The 18843-nt window shown below is 41.1% G+C and overlaps 1 protein-coding gene across 2 annotated transcripts in view; it reads right to left on the minus strand.

Moving 5' to 3' along the window:
* mcm9 (minichromosome maintenance 9 homologous recombination repair factor) overlaps nucleotides 1-8929 on the minus strand; it is a 72288-nt gene extending 63359 nt beyond the window's left edge. For both annotated transcript variants that reach the window (XR_010924565.1, XM_067573389.1), the window contains exon 1: nucleotides 8670-8929. The gene's annotated coding sequence lies outside the window, so the exon portion shown is untranslated. The remainder of the gene's footprint in view (nucleotides 1-8669) is intronic.
* Between the last annotated feature and the right edge of the window lie 9914 nt (nucleotides 8930-18843).

Below are 18843 nucleotides of genomic sequence, written 5' to 3' on the forward strand. Positions count from 1 at the left end.
GTATAGCCCTTCGGGGGGACCTTAGAAATACAAACAATGGATCCATGGTCCAGATGTGGTATGTTGTGACACATAATATGTTGTGAGGTAGCTGTCAATTACTTGATGGATGGCTCCCAACTGACCTAGTGCCCATGGAAAACCTATGTTATTCATGTGATAAGATACAGATGTGTAACCCCATATAGCTATGCCCCGACAGTGGTATGTTGCCCAGATCATCTTTGTACATGGAATGGACCCGATGGCCATCGTCTAATAAACGTCTACAAAATAAGAACTTCGTCAGCTCTTCCTTTGAACGATATCATCACACATCCTTCCTTTCGGTAATAATAATAATAATAAAAATAATAATTCCTTTGGATAAAAGAGGGCTTCGCGCTGGTCAGCGCTCGCGCCCTTATTAAAGCTGCAAGCAGCATTGAACAAGCCCTCGCACCTCTGTGCACGTTAGGCTGTGCAGTGCAATCAAAGGGCCTCTGTCACGAGCATGTAGATGTCTTCAGACTCGGGCTGTTTTCAGACAGTGCAAGAAGGAGATAAACATCACTTCCTTTGTCCACTATTTTTCCTGCTGCTGGGGCTGCTTCACTGAAATTTCATAGGGGGCGCTATTCAGCCAGTTTGCACCACTGATGGAATACTGTCATGTAGACATGTTCAGGCCAGGAGTCTTATCAAATAGTAGGCTATGTTTAGTTATTAGTAATAATTCCTAATTACCTGAGATAATTATGAATTAAGAAACTGAGAAATTATTAAATTGAATTAACGAGGGGCACCACTCGGAAACCGGGACCAATAACTAAACTGTAAAGTAGTCTTATAAACAAGTTGTTCAATTAGGGGAGCTAATACCTGAAATATCAGTACCACTAAGTGAACAGTGAAGGTGAAAGTCCGAGGCTTGACTATCTCAATCAGCCACTTATCACAATAAAATATGCACAATGACAGAAAGACTTCTCTTTAAAGTTATAAACGGTATTTATTAATCTCCACAAGAACCAACAAAGTCAACAATTGTCTCAATTAATAAACACTATGCTACCAACTAATACCAAGTGAAAACACACATAAAACAGCAGCTGTGTAAAGTCAAACAGGTAAACAAAGCATGTGGGAGTGTGTGTGTGTGTGTGTGTGTGTGTGTGTGTGTGTGTGTGTGTGTGTGTGTCAGTCACAAGATAGCCAACGTGATCGAGCCAGGTGACGGTGCACATGATTCAAGATGGCGTGGCTTCCAGGGGAAGTCACGTCATGCGAGAACTAACCGGCGGAAGACGCCACAGAGTTCCGATTAATGGCAGATAGCGCCGAATGGTGGTTGGTGGCGTTTCTGCACACACGTGTCTGATGGCGGATAACACAGGAACAAAGGGGGCACTATGTTCTACGTTATCTGACCATCAGATGTGTGGGAAAACGTGCGTAATTAGGTGGATGTGTAGGTGTGTGAGTGTGTGTCTATGTTAGTAAAAGAGAAAGGGAAAGAAGAGGGAAGACCGACTCTCTGTACCGCAACCGTGAGAGCAGAGCAGTGGTTGCTTTATCTGCAGAGAACACTCATACGGACGGTAGTCTGTACGCACATTGTCTGGTTGTGAACTGACAAAGAAACTTACTTTTCACTCGCGGTGGCACAAACACAAAAATCCGGAACGGGATAAACAAACAGTCTAGTGCAGTGAACACAACTAAACAGGCAACAACTTAAAATATACTCCACAGGGTATAGCAGCAAACGGGACTCGGCGGTCCGTTGAAAACACACAACAGTACAAGCAAAAAGCTTATAAACACACAATAGTACAACCACTAAGCTTATAAACACACAAATCTAATATCTCTGCTCAGACAACCTCTTACTTGTGTTGCTCTCCAAAGCAAACCGGTGTGTGTGTGTGTGTGTGTGTGTGTGTCAGAGTCCATAAAAGGGATCCAGAAACGGTGCCATCCTTGTTCCTGGAGACTGACGGTGTTGGTTTCTTTGCAGGGCAGCGAAGAAACGCAGGATGGTCAAGTCAGTCAGTAGACAGCGGGGCGTAGAAGTTATCCGCTTCTCCGTGAAGAAACTCTTTTTTCCTTCTGTAGGTAACGGTGACAGTGTTGTGCTGAAACAACAGTCTCTTGCGTATCCGTTAAAAGTGTTCCGGCAGACAAGGGTCGAAGTCTCGTCTTGTCCCGTCCAGCGAGGGGGAGAAGCTCCAAAGAAAAAGGGGAATAGGCACACATGTACACTTCCTCTTCAACAGTAATCTGGCTTGAGTTATGCAAGTTTTGATCCCATTCACCTGCATTTCAATTAGTAAGTTGAAAACTCTTGATGAGTTTGTGTGTAAAACACATTAATTTCCTTATTTTCATCAAGTCTATTTTTAGAAAAGTAGAGAATTTTAACCCACATGACCTGGTCAAAGTTTGATTGAAATGTGTAATGTGAAATGAGTGTGAGCAAACCCACACCTTTTTTAATATTTATTGCTTCCACATAGTTTTAGATACAGATTTCATTTGAACTTTAAATGAGTCACGAGAGTTTGACCTACAAATCTTGAATTTACATGTTTTTTCTATCTTTTACTGTTTTTGAGATATTAGAGTGTGACTTTTAAAGTCTTTTCTCGCTCCTCCTGTGATTTTATCTTCAGTGCGTATTGCAAAATGTGTCACAGCACTGAGGGAGTCACATGACCAGGAGCAGTTGGAGAGGAGAATGTTAGAGTACGTAGAGTAGTAGAGTTCTGCGTCACCACAGCAACAGCGTATAATGAAAACTCAAGATTTTGATAACTTTTCATCGCAAAAGTCCTTATATGACACTGACCAAATCTGTCCAAATCTGACCAAAAGGCGGTCAGGTTAAATCTCTAGGAGGAGTTCATTGAAATACAGCGAAAGTTTGCACATCCATCAGAACAAGCCCCTCGAAAACAGCTTCATGTTTCATGGTGAATAATGCTTCGCCATGGCAACAGCTTTTGATGAAAACTCAAAAGCTGCACCATTTAGCATCATCAACGTCTTACAACTTAGCAGACCAAATTGTACATGGATATGGTTAACCTACTAGGAGTCAGCGACGGAAATTAGCGGGGGGCAAGGGCAAAAATGCCCCAAGAAATCTCAGGATGCCCCTAAAAACCGTGATCGAGGGGCAGAAATTGCCCCCAAAAATTTGAAAAAAATAATTTTATCTTTACCAGTTTAGGTCAATATCCTAATTCTACATGATGCCATCATTTTATTTTCATCCAATTCATTTACTTTCAATTGTAACACACAAACATAAATAGTGCTGTTGTTCACACTATGCACTACGATACCTGACAGAGGTGTTGCACTCATGCTGTACCTGCAGTGACGTTTGCTGCCAGGATGGGCCGCTACCTCCTCACAAAAACCCTAACTGCTACAACCGATGAAAGCAACTTAAGTCCCAGGCCGTCACCAACACCACACCAAATGGAAAATAGACTGGCTTGGTGTCGAATAAATGAATAAGACAACTTTCCTCTACTGCACGCATGCAGGGCTCACCCACCCAAAAATGGCCTGGAACCACAAAAAAGTTATCACGACTTTATCAAAGGAAGCGAAAAGGTCAAAAAAGTGTTCGGCTCATCGGCACCAAGCCAGCAAACATAATCGATTTGCTTATGATAAGTAATATTAACGCTAACACTAGTGTCTTTTGTCTGGCACGTTAGCCAATATAGTGTATGTAATTTGGCTAAATAACGTTAATGTTAATATAAGTGGGTCTTGCCGCCCGGTTGGGTGATCATTGCAGTTTTACAGAGGCTGTTTTATACTTTCATCTCATATATTCTCATTTTTTTATACAGATATACTGCATTATAGCTGTAAAGGAGATCCGTCACTAAGCCACCTTCGCTCCAAACAAAACTGGCATAATGCCACCGTGTGTGCTTTTACATAGCATCCGGCATGTTGTGTAACACAATAGCATCAGCTCCCTGTCCAGCCATGCCAGCTATCCCGAAGCTTCACACAGACGTCCATCTGGCTGTAACTACCTCCACAGCCAGCTTATTGGAGGAGCAACTCTGCCCCCCACTGCGTGTCCATACCTTTTATACAGAACAGCGAGGCGGAATAAAGGCGCAGCATTCCCGCCTTGAACAGGCTGTGTAAAAAGGACAGCAACTAACATTAATGGGCTCAGTGCACCGAGTGAAATGAGCTTTTATTCACAAATCTAGAACATATTTTTACTAACCAAAAAGGCAGTGCTGGATAATCGAGATTATGTTATTTTCATCATGTCATCCTGGTCAAAACCTCAGCAGGGATAAATTTGGAGATGAAATAAAGAATGCTAAAAAAAAACTTAATCTGAAGGCATTTCCAGAACTGCATCAATAAAGAAGGAATATTACACTTGTTTAGGCTCTTTTGACAGTACTTGTAGCTACTAGTCTGTAATATTATAAAACTGTGGCATACAACACATCAGACCCACAATGACAACGGTAGACTGGCTTTGACTTGTAGGAGGTCTGAATATGACATTATCCCCCCACCACTGTAGCCACCACTGTAGCAGGGCCCATGCTCACCAGCCTGGTCACACACTGCTGTGGGATGGCATCCCATTCTTCAACCAGTATTTGTCGCCAGTCAGCCAACGTGGTTGTGTTGGTCACTCTGGCATGAACAGCACGCCTAAGCTGATCCCACAAGTGTTCAATGGGGTTGAGGTCAGGACTGCCGGCAGGCCATTCCATCCTCTCCACTCCCAAATTCAGGAGGTAGTCTCTGATAAACCTCGCTCTGTGGGGGTGAGCATTGTCATCATGGAGGATAGAGTTTGGTCTCAGACTGTAGAGATATGGGATAGCCACTGGTTGCAGAATTTCATCGCGATATCTCTAGGCATTGAGATTGCCTCCAATGATGACGAGCCTCGTTTTTCCAGTGAGGGAGATGCCACCCCACACCATCACACCGCCTCCACCAAAAGATGTTACTCTATCAGTGCAGCAATCAGCTTAGCGTTCTCCGCATCTTATCCTCATTTTGACCCTACGATCCAACTGCTGTAGGCAGAATCTGGACTCATCGCTGAACATAAGGTTCCTCCACATGTTGACGTTCCAGTGCACGTGTTGCTGACACCAGCGCAAACGGGCCTGACGGTGAAGGGCAGTCATGGCAAGCCTCCTGGCAGCCCTATGAGACCGGAGATTGGCTGCGTGCAGTCTGTTCCGGATTGTCTGGGCAGAGAGCCGTCGGCCATATCGTCCTCAAACCTTGACTGCAAATCTGTAGACAGCCTATGGTACCTAAGTGCTGACAGGATGAGGAAACGGTCTTCTTGGGGTGTTGTCTTCTTGGGACGCCCACTTTGCGGCCTGTCTCTGACATCCCCCATTATATGGAACTTGGCCTTCACTTTGGAGATGGTACTAGGGCTCACTCCAAATAATGCCACAACTTGGTTATGCGGAACACCACCTTGAAGTTGCCCTATCGCACGGTCCCTATCATGATCAGTCAAACGTGGCATGCCGATTCTTGGAGCAGACACCTACTGACCACTGTAGCAGGGCCCATGCTCACAGGCTGCCACATGCCTGATTGGCAGGACCTGGGGGTACCAGAAGCTCAAAACAAGAGTAAGTAGCAACAGCAAAATAAGCTGTTGGCATGAACAGCACACCCAAGCTACAACACGCAACTCAAAAGTTCACACTGATGCAGAAAAGGCTTTGTTAAACCCACCAGCCTCAAAAGAAGCAGTACAAGAAGCAGTACAGAAACTGCAAAGACGCAGGACAAAATGTGCAAACCGTTCTACATTGCGGACACAGTAGCTTATTGTGAACAGCTATTTAAAATGTACAGTACATTGGTTTCAGTGGAACGCAAACATGGAGTTCAGCTAGGTGAAACATATGCAAACACCAAGGCTTGCTGTGCCTTCATAGGGCATACTGCTGGTAGCATGAAAGAGACATGGAGCAGTTTTTTCATATTACTCTGTGCTATTTGACAGTAGCACTGATAAGTCAACATCAGAGAAAGAGATGAACAGTGTCAAGTTAATTGAGAGTGACACTCCAAAAATAAAACTGCTTGGAATAGCAGAACCCACCACATGTGATGCAGAAGGAATATATATCGGGCCATTAAAGAAAAATGTCAAGAACATCAGCTTGACCTCAGCACCAGTGTTATTGCAGCTGATGGAGCATCAGTTAACTTTGGTAGAGTAAATGGGGTCCTTACAAAACCATGACGCACCATGGATGGTGAACGTGCATTGTGTTACCCATCGGCTTGAGTTGTGCTTAAAAGATGCATTTCAGGAAACCTTTTTCACACAAATTGATGAACTTTTGATGCAGCTTTACTACCTCTACAGAGGGTCAGCAAAGAAATGGAAGGAGCTGACAGAAGTGGCAGCCATCCTCAATGAACATGTCATCAAACCAGCACGCTGCCAGGGCACCAGATGGCTCGACCATCGAAGGACGGCCTTGACCTGCCTCACCACCAACCTCAAAAGTAGGATAACACCATTTCAAGATATGCATCTGGCCAACATCAGGACATCCAGGCTGCAGACTCAGCAAAGAGTCTGCCAGACTGACAACTTACTACTAACCTTTTCCTCTGCTCCGCTCACATCCAATGGCACTTCTCTGCGGCTCACTCTTTCCCACTCACTACGCAAACATACTACGCAATGTATGGTGTTTTGAATACATCCCCGTTTTCACAGGTAATTTGTTAGTCTGTCCCTCCCGCCTAAGGAAATAATGGATTAATCCTGGAAGGCTACTGATGTAGCATTTTTCTCCGTAACACAGAGATTATTCGACCAATGAGAATTTAGTTGGACGAGAGGATATCAACCAACTAATCGACCAGTTGACCAGCAGACTACAGCCCTACATTTTTCTCCTATGATCTCAGACTCAAATGCTAATCGTTGCATGGGTTGAAAGTGTTGAAACTTGTTCTGATTAATTTTGATCCCCCTGAGTCTGTTTACAGACTTTATTTTATCATTAAAATAATAACATTAAAAACAACAATATAATGAATTGTTCATATTTTTTTTAAAAATTCAGTCAGACAGTACCAAATATTCAGCGTACAGTTTTAATAAATTCAGCACTGTTTTTCAATACACTGTCTGAGTCCTAATTGTTGATTTTATACAGTTTTGTCTTCATACAGTGTTATTATCACTTATTCTTATTGGTTTTGGCCTTGGTGCCCTATATTTTGGCTGCGAGGCCCATTAAATTTGTATTTATCAAGGGCCAAAGTGGCCTCGCCCTAAAAATGACTTAATTCCAGGCCTGTCCTCATATGACAAACATCATCCAATTTACATGGAATTTACATGGTGTGGACTACACATGATAATCAGCAACATGACTTATAATTAGTAGGTGTTCTCTAGCGTCACATAGTGGACACATGAAGTGATATTTAACTCCTTCGTGCAACGTCTGATAAAAGCCCAGGCTGAATACTTCTACATGCCCACAATAAAAGCCCTTCGACCGCAGCACACCCCGAATTGCACAAAGCTGCAAGGGCCTGGTCATCGCTGCTTGCAGCTTTAATTTACAATTATTTTTTTAATTTGTTTTTCAGTTGATTTAGGCCTACACCGAGTGAATGAGTAATCGTTTTAAATAATCATGATCTCAATATTGACCAAAATAATCGTGATTATGATTTTTGCCATAATCAAGCAGCCCTAATGTCCAATATTCATGAAAATGTATATCCATGTCAGTTGCCCCTGGTAAATGTATTGCTGCATTAATATTTCAATTATGTAGTATTGCCTACGGACAACAGAAAGTGACGCCTAAATAGCACATAGTTCATCAAATGTATATATAATTTCCAATATGTCATTTCCAGTACCACGTACTGCACACAGGATATAAACAGTACAATTGGTCTTCGGAAACAGGAAGTTTCTCAATGACGGTCTAATTATTCACACAATTGAAATGATAAAACCTCAAAAAATTTTTGAAATAAAGACTGCCGGTAGTCATTATTTTATTTTTACAGTTACTCATTTTATCTATTATTTATTCATTTTGTTTTATTTAGTTATTTGTGTATTTTTATTTGTTTGTTTTCTCATTCATTCATTATTGGCAGACTGACTGACTGAATGGATGGATGTGAAGTCACATTCACCGGAAGGTTGCTTTTATTTATTTTATTACATTCTCCATACTTAAAGTCTTTATATTTATGAAATATAATTGTAAAGTAAAAACAAAAAGTGCTATTTGACAACAATTCTGATTAAGTATTAACCTATTGGCGAAGTTTGCTTAAAAACGAGGCGAAGAAGACGCCGCACAATCAGACACATTCAAGCCACACATAGGTGAGATTTATTTTTAAAAGAGACAAGACAGTAAGGGTTAGGACTGAGCGGTTTATTTGGTAGCACGTCTAGTTAACTGCCCCACCTCTACTAAGGAGTTGCGCGTTGAAATTGTTAACTTGAACACATTTTAGGTAAAATCTACAACCTTAAATTAGCTACGGATGGGGATTGCTAACGGTCGTTAGCTACACAGACTCTGCCGTCACATCACCTTACCTAGCGAATTACAACATTAATAAATGAACACAAACAGAAGGCTTCTCACCGTATCTTGTCACCACATTTTCCTTCACCGATGTCAACAAGCAACTTCTGTTCCGCGGGCTAACAGTGGGCGGGTTTGCCCCGGAAGGGATATTGTTTTTTTCCAGGATGACGAAGTCATGACCCGTCCTACTCTGTCTCTGATTGGCCTAACCTAATATTCTTACCCAGATAAAACCTTACCCTGTTCCTATCCTAATCAAAAAATTTATATTGATAAGAAGTGGAAGCTGATTGGCCTTTCCATTGCAACATCAGCGCTCAGCAGCAGAGCTCCGCTTCCGCCATGTGGGACTGAGGACCCCCCTCCCAATATCTTTATTGACATTCAAATTCACATACAAACAGGGATATCAAACAAACTTAGCACAAAAAGTAAGGAAATTTATGTTAGGTAGATTATTTCTTTGTTGTAACAATGCTTCTTGGCAATAAATCTTATAGCATTGGAAAGCCTGTTTATTTCCCTTTTAAACGGTGCCATATTTGTAAGCAACATGCATTTGTGGGATGAGCAGCAAAGCTGAGTATGTGGGTTGCACCCATGAAAAATTTGCCAAATCTTCTCTGCCAATGCCAAACAGCTTATTCTGCCATTGACTCTTGTTTGGTGTTTGGTGGATTAGATGATTGAAGTTTGAAGAAACAAGACATATTAGTAATTTAACAATTTATTCATTTAACAAACAGGAGCCTCAGTAGTGTGTGGAAGAACCATACACAGCCACAACAGCTTGGCACCTCCGCCCCATGCTGGTCACCAGCCTGGTCACACACTGCTGTGGGATGGCATTCCATTCTTCAACCAGCATTTGTTGCAAGTCAGCCAACGTTGTTGTGTTGGTCACTCTGGCATAAACAGCACGCCCAAGCTGATCCCACAAGTGTTCAATGAGGTCAGGACTGCTGGCAGGCCATTCTATCCTCTCCACTCCCAAATTCAGGAGGTAGTCTCTGATAAACCCCAACTGTGGGGGTGAGCGTTGTCATTTTGGAGGATAGAGTTCGGTCCCAGACTGTGGAGATATGGGATTGCCACTGGTTGCAGAATCTCATCTCAATATCTCTCTGCATTGAGATTGCCGCCAATGATGACAATAATTGAATAAAGATATTAAACAAAGTACATAAATCAACAGTTTTAGCAGCTTTCTTATTTTTAGAGTTAAATATAGTTTTAAATTATTTAGTTTCATTTTCAAATATTATCATTAAGGGTTTAGAATTGCTAAATGTAGATGTATGAATATGAAATTTTGCTAAGATGAATGAATGATAAAATTGATTGTGTATAAATCATTCATTTTATTATTATTTTTATTGAAGAAACCAAACAATATATTTTTCCAGTAGAGTGAAAAGTCATAGTCAATATTATCAACAATATATTGGTTTACATCTTTCCAGAATTTGTTAGTGTAAGGACATTGCCAGAATAGGTGTTGCATCGTTTCTGGATGCATTTCACGAACTGAACAGTTAACACAGATGTCTTTTTTGAACTTAAGAAGATAATGATTAGCAGGATAATATCTATGTATGATTTTAAAAGAAACTTCCCTCATCTTATTAGTAAGAAGATATTTATATGGGAGATTCCAGACATATTTCCAATTCAGGTTATTGACAAATTTAGACCAGTAAGATACAACATAAGGGGTACTAGTAATATCTTTTTGAAACAATGACTGTATGCTACGATTATTATTTCTTAAAGTAGTAGTCGAGTCAGGCAGACACTACTCATAGAAGTTACCTTAGTGTCAACTGTTGGTAAACAAACTGGTGTTTCTGTCCCCTTCAGGAGTAGTAGAATCCCAGAAGGAATAGCAACCATAACTGTGGCAAACTCCTTTGGGGTAACAGGAATGCCAAAAGTATCAAGAAATTCAGAATAGCTCAATAGCAGTCCATTGGCATTAATTAATTGGTTTACTAAAATTATATTATTATTAAACCAGTTTGGAAAGAATAAGGATTTTTGATTATTATATGCCGACTATTCCAAATAAAGAATCTATAAGGGGGGAGAAGTTATGTTTGTTAATTAAAGATCATGCTAAAAGCATTTGTCTGTGGAATTTAGATAAGGATAATGGGAGTTTTTCTATTTTATATCAATCAATCAATTTTTATTTATATAGCGCCATATCACAACAGAAGTCATCTCAAGGCACTTTTCACATAGAGCAGGTGAAGACCGTACTCTTTAATATACAGAGACCCAACAATTCCCCCATGAGCAAGCACTTGGCGACAGCGGTAAGGAAAAACTCCCCTTTAACGGGTAGAAACCTCAAGCAGACCCCGGCTCTTGGTGGGCGGCCATCTGCTTTGACCGGTTGGGTTGAGAGAGAGAAAGAGAGAGGGAAAGGGGGAGGGGGGACAGAAGAAAAACAATCACAACAACAACAACAAGCACAAGCAGCAATAGCCAGGGAAGGATGCCATCAGGACTGTGAAGGACCGTGAAGGTTCGGCCCGGGACTCAGGTTTTCCTGTGAGATGAGAAAGCACAAAAATCTCCGGGGAAGAAGCAAAGTTAGTGACATGCATTGATGTTACATGAATGCATACAGATGGAGAGGAGGAGAAGGAGAGAGGAGCTCAGTGCATCATGGGAAGTCCCCCAGCAGTCTAGGCCTATAGCAGCATAACTAAGGGCTGATCCAAGGCGAGCCTGGTCGGCCCTAACTATAAGCTTTATCAAAAAGGAAAGTTTTAAGCCTACTCTTAAACATAGAGAGGGTGTCTGCACCCCGGACTGAATCCGGTAGATGGTTCCACAGAAGAGGAGCCTGATAGCTGAAGGCTCTGCCTCCCATTCTACTTTTAAAGACTGTAGGGACCACCAGTAAGCCTGCATACTGGGAGCGCAGTGTTCTAGTGGGATAATACGGTATTATGAGCTCTTCAAGATATGATGGTGCCTGACCATTAAGGGCTTTGTAAGTTAGGAGAAGGTCTCTTTTTCTAGTTTTGGTCAGAACACATGCAGCTGCATTCTGGACCAGCTGGAGAGTCTTTAGAGACTTGTTAGGGCAGCCTGATAATAAGGAATTGCAATAATCCAGCCTAGAAGTAACAAATGCGTGAACTAGTTTTTCTGCATCTTTTAGGGACAGGATGTGCCTGATTTTTGTGATATTACGTAAGTGAAAAAAGGCAGTCACACAGAAGAACAAATTCAAGTCCTCCAATCGCAGAGAAAATATAAGAGTATGAAGTTCCAAATAGATGTAGGTTTGTTTAGAAACTGCTTTATCCAATTAATTTTAAAGGTATTATCAAGAGTAGTAAAATCAAGAAAGTTGAGCCCACCAGACTCATAGGTATTCATAATAACAGACTTTTTTATATAATGAGTCTTATTTTTCCATACAAAATCAAAGAGTAATTTATCAATTGTGTTACCAATCTTCTTATTGACAAACAGAGAGATTGCTGCATATGTGAGACAGCATAAACCGTCAGCTTTTGTCAGTAACACTTGCTCTTTTAAGGATAAGTCTCTTTATAACCATTGGATAAGCTTTTTCTTCATTTTATCAATAATTACATCAAAGTTCTCAGTACATCTTTTTTCTTCATCTTTCATGATGGTAATCCCCAAATAAGTAACCTTTTCTTTAATCGGTATGTTACAGATAGATGGTGAGTTACAGTGTTTAAGAGAGAGAAGCTCACATTTCTTCAGATTTAAACAAAGTCCAGATGCTGCAGAGAATGATTCTATTATTTTGATAGCAATGGGTACTTTTTTAGAAATAAAGTAGTGTCGTCAGCAAGATGACTGATTATAATTTCTCTGTCTGCAATAGAGATTCCTCTTAACGTGCTATTTTCAATATGACTGGTAAGAAGTTGTGTACAGAGTAGTAAATATGGGGAAGCCGGGCAACCCTGACGGATTCCGTGTTTTATATCAAACCTCAGTGATGTGCCATTTTTCAACCTGATGGAGCTATTACCATTTGTGTACATTGTTTTAACGACTTTACAGAAGAACTCAACAAATCCAGATTTTTCTATGGACTGAAATATGAAGTTGTGCTCTACTGTGTCAAAGGCTTTATAGAAGTCCAGATAATGAATGAAATTATCTTCAGAACATAAAAAACAATAATCAATTAAATCTAAAATGAACCTGATATTATTGGAGATATGTCTTTTTCTCATGAAACCTGACTGAACCTCATCAATAACTAGATCCAACACATTTTCAATACGCTTAGCAATTATTGAGGCAACAATTTTGTAGTCTCTATTCAATAAGGTAATAGGCCACCAATTATCAATAAAAAGGAGATCCTTTTTGGGTTTTGGGATTAAAGAAATCAAGCCTTGTGTCACTGAAGGGAGAAGAGTTCCTTTTCCAATGCTTTCTAAAAATGCTTCAAGCAGAGGGGAGATAAGTGTTCTGTAAAGGCCTAATGAAATTCAGCAGAGAGTCCATCAACACCTGGAGATTTGTTCATTTTAAGATGTTCAATTGCATAGGTCACTTCATCTATGTTTACATTACCGTCACATAATTTTTTATCGTCTGGACTAAGTCTGGTGACATTTTTAATAGAATTCAAGAAAGAGGTTGCAGATTGCTGGCAGTACTTTGAGTTATATTATGACTGTAATCTTTCCCCATCTGACATACTTGTTGGGCTTTTCTGTGACAGAGCAACTATTTTAGAAATCACCCTTTCTTCTTCTAATCTACGCCCCCTAACTGGTCGCATCCTGAATACATCTATGTATCAATAACAACACATACTCATAGCGCCACCTACTGGCAACAGGAAGTTACACGTTCTGTACTTTTATGAGCTGTACCAAGCAGGATTAACAAATCTGTCTGAAATTCGGTCAATAAAATCTTAAGTTCTTGATGATTCCATATTGAGAAAGTGGTGAGTTTTCACTTGACACCTTTGCTGTGGTGGCGCAGCGAATTTCGATGTTTCTGGCAACAGGAAGTCCTAAGCATCACTCTTTTGCTAACTACTCCTAGCAGGTTAGCCAGAAACACATCAAATTTGCTCAGCCAAGGTGTAAGACCTTGATGATGATAACTCCTGAAGCTTTTGAGTTTGAGGGTGTGGCAGAATGGCTCAACAGCGCCCCCCAGAATAATTCAACAGAGCAGCCCCCACCTCATGTTAAACCTATAGGAATAAATATTGGTACACACATGTATCATGCTAGGGCACACAAAAAAGTCTCTTGAACCCATGGCTTAAATCCCACAGGAAATCAGCCATTTTGAATTTAGTGGACAATTTTGGCGATTTTGCATGCCTCGTATTTTAACGAACTCGAACTTCAAAATCAGGGTGTGTAATCTAGACTAGTTTGTGATCAAAAGTTATTAAAAGATTTAGCTATCGTTGAAGTGTGTGGCTGTGGCGTGGTGGAGTTTTGATGTTTTGCCATGACAAAGGAAATTGCTATAACTTTAGTGTAAATGCTCCAATCTGCACCAAACTTCGCATGTTTGATAAGAGTCCGAGCCTGAACACATCTGCATGACAATATTCTGTCAGTGATGCAAACTGGCTCAATAGCGCTGCCTACAATATTTCAAAGAGGCAGCCCCCGACACACATTAAACCTACATGTACGAAAATCGGTAGACACATGTATCATGCCAGGGCGCACAAAAAAGTCTCTGGACCCGTAGCTCAAAACCAACAGGAAGTCTGCCATTTTGAATTTACTGGGTATCTTTTGTGATTTCCATGCCTCCTCGACGAACTCCTCCTACAGAATTCATCATAACGACTTCAAAATCACTGTGTGTCATCTAGTTTGTTTATTGTCTAGTTTGTGATCAAAAGTTATCAAAAGATTTAGCTGTCATTGAGGTGCGTTGCCGTGGCGTGGCGTTGAGATTTGATGTTTCGCCGCAACAGAGGAAATTCCTATAACTTTAGTGTAAATGCTCCAGTCTGTTCCAAACTTTACATGTTTGATAAGATTCTTGGCCTGGACACATCTAAATGACAATATTCTATCAGTGATGCAAACTGGCTTAATAGTGCCCCCTACAAAATTTCAACGAAGCAGCACCAGCAGCGGGCAAATTAGCGGACAAAGGAAGTGATGTTTATCTCCTTCTTGCAATGTCTGAAAACAGCATGGGTCTGAAGACATCTACATGCCTGTGACAAAAGCTCTTTGACTGTACCGCACCCCAATGTGCGCTAGTGTGCGAGGGCCCGATCATCGTTGCTTGCAGCTTTAATTAGGGCCAGAGCGCTGACCAGCGCAAAGCCCTCTTGTATCCAAAGGAATTATTAGGGCCTGAGCGCTGACTAGCGCAAAGCCCTCTTGGAACCAAAGGAATACTAGGGCCTGAGCCCCAAAGGGGCGAAGACCCTCTTGTATCTGTTCTGTTTCTTTCTTTCTTTCTTTCTCGCCACTTCAGACCTAAACTTGACCCCCTAAACATGTTCAAAAACTCACCAAATTTGGCACACACATCAGGTCTGCTAAAAAATTTGATAAAATGTAAAAATGATCCCCCAAAGTGCCAAAATGTGCTCTATAGCACCACCTATGTCACTAAAATGGCCGCCACAGCTAATAGGAATGTTGTAGAGAGATTGAACCAAAACTCAATTATTTGTCTCATCAAGACCTACAAATCATATGCTGACACCCCTGACCTAAATCCAACAGGAAGTCCACAATTCACCCATGAAAGTACAACTTTGTGCCAATTTTGGACCCACAAGAAACGCTATCTCCCCCGAGGGCGTTAATGGTATCAGCTTCAAACTTTAATACATGACTTATGACACTGTGCTGAACAAAAGTTATTATAAACTTTGTAATAACTCGAACGGTTTAGATTTTATAAGCCCCGAAAGTTGGAGTGCCACATTGCACTTTACAATGTAAACCAATGGGGAGGCAATCTCTTGACATGGACTTTGTGCCAAACTGAGGCATCTGACATCTAAACTATAAAACAGACCACTTTCAAACCTGTATCAATGGATTTATAACGAAAATTCCTACTGAAATGTGATTTTTAATGTAAGATTTGGCCAAAGTCATGGGATTTATGAAGATATTTCCACTAGAAGACTGCTCTGAAATCCTGCTCTCAATCTGACAGGGAGAAGGAGGGAAGAAAGGCAGGGGATGGGTGTGACAGTTGAATGTAGCTCAGTTTTATAGGATATAGCAGAAAGGTCTATATACTTACACTACATTATGTACAAACTTTGTATGAAGTTTGGGGTTATTATCATTTATTTTAAAATAATTGTAGGTCTTATATGTATAATCAGTAGTGGGGATTACCTATGAGGGGAATGGAAAAATGGAGTGAGGGTGACTGTTTTGACTAAATTTTGTAGCTCTTTTTCCTTTATTAAGGCCCAAGCACCTAGCAGTTCGCTCACACTCTCCCTTCAAATATATGCATATTTTTCTGTGTCCACTTGCAGTTACTTATTGTCTCTACACACCTGACAGTACACATGTCAATCAAACTTTGACCAGGTCATGTGGGTTAAAAGTCTTTACTTTTCTAAAAATAGACTTGATGAAAATTAGGAAGTGAATTTCTTTTACACACAAACTCATCAAAAGTTTTCAAATTATTTATTGAAATTAAAGTGAATGGGCCCAAAACATCAATAATTTTGATGACACATGGGTGAGCAAGACAGACATGTCTCACCCTGCAGAAAATTGTCATCCTCGCACCGTTGAGATTTGATGTGTCGCCATGACAGAGGAAATTGCTATAACTTTATTGTACATGCTCCAATAGCACCAAACTTTACATGTCTGTGTCCAGCTGCAGTTATTGTCTCTACACACCTGACAGTACACATTTCAATCAAACTTTGACCAGGTCATGTGGGTTAAAAGTAGGGATGCACGATATTATCGGCACATCATCAGTATCGGCCGATAAAAGCTCTAAAATGAAATATCGGCATCAGCGAATGCTGCCAATTATGAGAGACCAATATGTCACCTTCCCCTCCGCCGCCTGACTGTGCTTCCCTCAATGGACTGTGTCACCCTGACGGTCCTGGTGCTTCCTCCTCAGGCTCCACTTCACTGAGCTGCCTGTCAGACCCGGGTCTGAAGACATCTACATTCCCATGACAGAAGCCTTTCAATTGCACTGCGGTGGTGGCACTAGAGAGCACATATTGGCACTTTGGGGATTAATTTTTACATTTTATCAATTTTTTCACCAGACCTGGTGCATGCCAAATTTGGTGAGTTTTTGAGCATGTTTAGGGGGTCAAATTTACATCTGAAGTGGCAGAATAATTAAAGCTGCAAGCAGTGTTGAACGGGCCCTCGCACCTTTGTGCATGTCGGGCCGCGGCGCAGTCAAAGGACTTCTGTCACGGGCACGTAGATGTCTTCAGACCCGGGCTGTTTTCAGACAGTGCAAGAAGGAGATAAACATCACTTCCTTTGTCCACTATTTTGCCTGCTGCTGGGGCTGCTATACTGTATTTTCGTAGGGGGCGCTATTCAGCCAGTTTGCATCACTGATAAATATTGTCATGTAGACGTGTTCAGGCCGGGACTCTTATCAAACATGTAAAGTTTGGTGCAGACTGGAGCATGTACAATAAAGTTATAGCAACTTCCTGTCATGGTGTAACATCAAATCTCAACGGTAACAGATACATGTCAGATACAGAAACATGTCTTACTTCGATGTCGGTGTGACCAAGTAGGAAGAGCCAAGCTCAAGCCGGCTGTGTTTGTAAGCTGGCATGGTGACACATCATCAGGCCATCACGACGCCCAGTAATCGAGCCACCAGTAGTACCAATCACGTCAATAAAATGGCGTTTTCTGGGACTTTCTGAAAGCTGACGTATCACAAAGCTTGTCTCCATGGCTCTGGGAATCTGCCTGATTGCACTTCATGTCTATCGTACGTTTTAATGTATGGTGCCATGAGTACTTGCTGGACAAAGACGTGTAACTTTAGTTGTCTGTTATCTAACATTGCATGAAGGAGTTAAATATAATTTCCTGTGTCCACTATATGGTGCTAGAAAACATGCATTAAATAAACATCATGTTGCTGTATATCAACTGTAGAGCACACCTTGAAAATTTCATGTGAATCAGATGATGTTTGTCATATAAGGCTCACTTGCTCACAGCTGTGTCATCATTGTGCACTTTTAACACTTTTAACCCACATGACCTGGTCAAAGTTTGATTGAAATGTGTACTGCCACAGGGCTCTACAGTGCGAGTTTGTACCTAAAAATAGATATGTGCAAAGTGGAAAAATAATTTACTCGCACACTGTGCGACTGCAAATTACAACTATAAGACTATATGAGATGCTAGAAGGATTTAAAGTTGAAACAACGGATACAGAAAGTGGCGACACTAATAAGGTTAATGGAGCATTAGCTGCAGCATGACCAGAAGCAAGCATAACCAGTTAGCCTCCGCTCGGCTCTCAGCTAGCACTGGCTCTCTGTTTGGATCCAACCGGACCACCGAGCCCCGGTTTGTTATTCAGATTAAAGTGGGAAGAACCAGGGGGTCTGTCGGTCAGTTAAGTGAAATGAAGCCTGCGGAAGAAACTCTGGGGCCATCAAGGTGAAACAGTCCGTGGAGGAGTTGCTGTGTTCAGCTGCACAGATAGGAAATCCCTCGGCTGACAGGATGTACCACTCTGTCTGAAAAAACCTCTTATTCTCCTCTTTTTGGGTTATAACAGCAGTTGGCAACTTGCATATTAGGCACATTACCGCCACCCTCCGCTTTGGACTGTAGACCAAATATTAAATCCTACACATCAATCCTGTCTGTCTAATAAACTCAAAAAAAACCCCAAAAAACTGCTACTCCACCCACTTGCCAGGTTCATTAAGGTTTTAATGCTGAGCTCTGGAACTCTAGTCTTCCTGAGTTCTTCCCTCATATATTGTCTTTTTTGATCATACCAAGTACAATCCATGCTTGCATGTGTAATAGTTTCCTCAGCCAAGTGGGAAAAAATATTTGCATATATCGGCAATCGCCAAAAATGAGGTAATCGTATTAAATAACCGTGATTCAATATCGAGCAAAAATAATTGTGATTATGCTTTTGGCCATAATCAAGCACCCCTAAAGAGAACATAAATTTTGATTTACATACACACACACACAAAGCATTTAAATAT

Source organism: Thunnus thynnus, chromosome 18, assembly GCF_963924715.1.
Source record: "Thunnus thynnus chromosome 18, fThuThy2.1, whole genome shotgun sequence".
Lineage (NCBI taxonomy): Eukaryota > Metazoa > Chordata > Actinopteri > Scombriformes > Scombridae > Thunnus > Thunnus thynnus.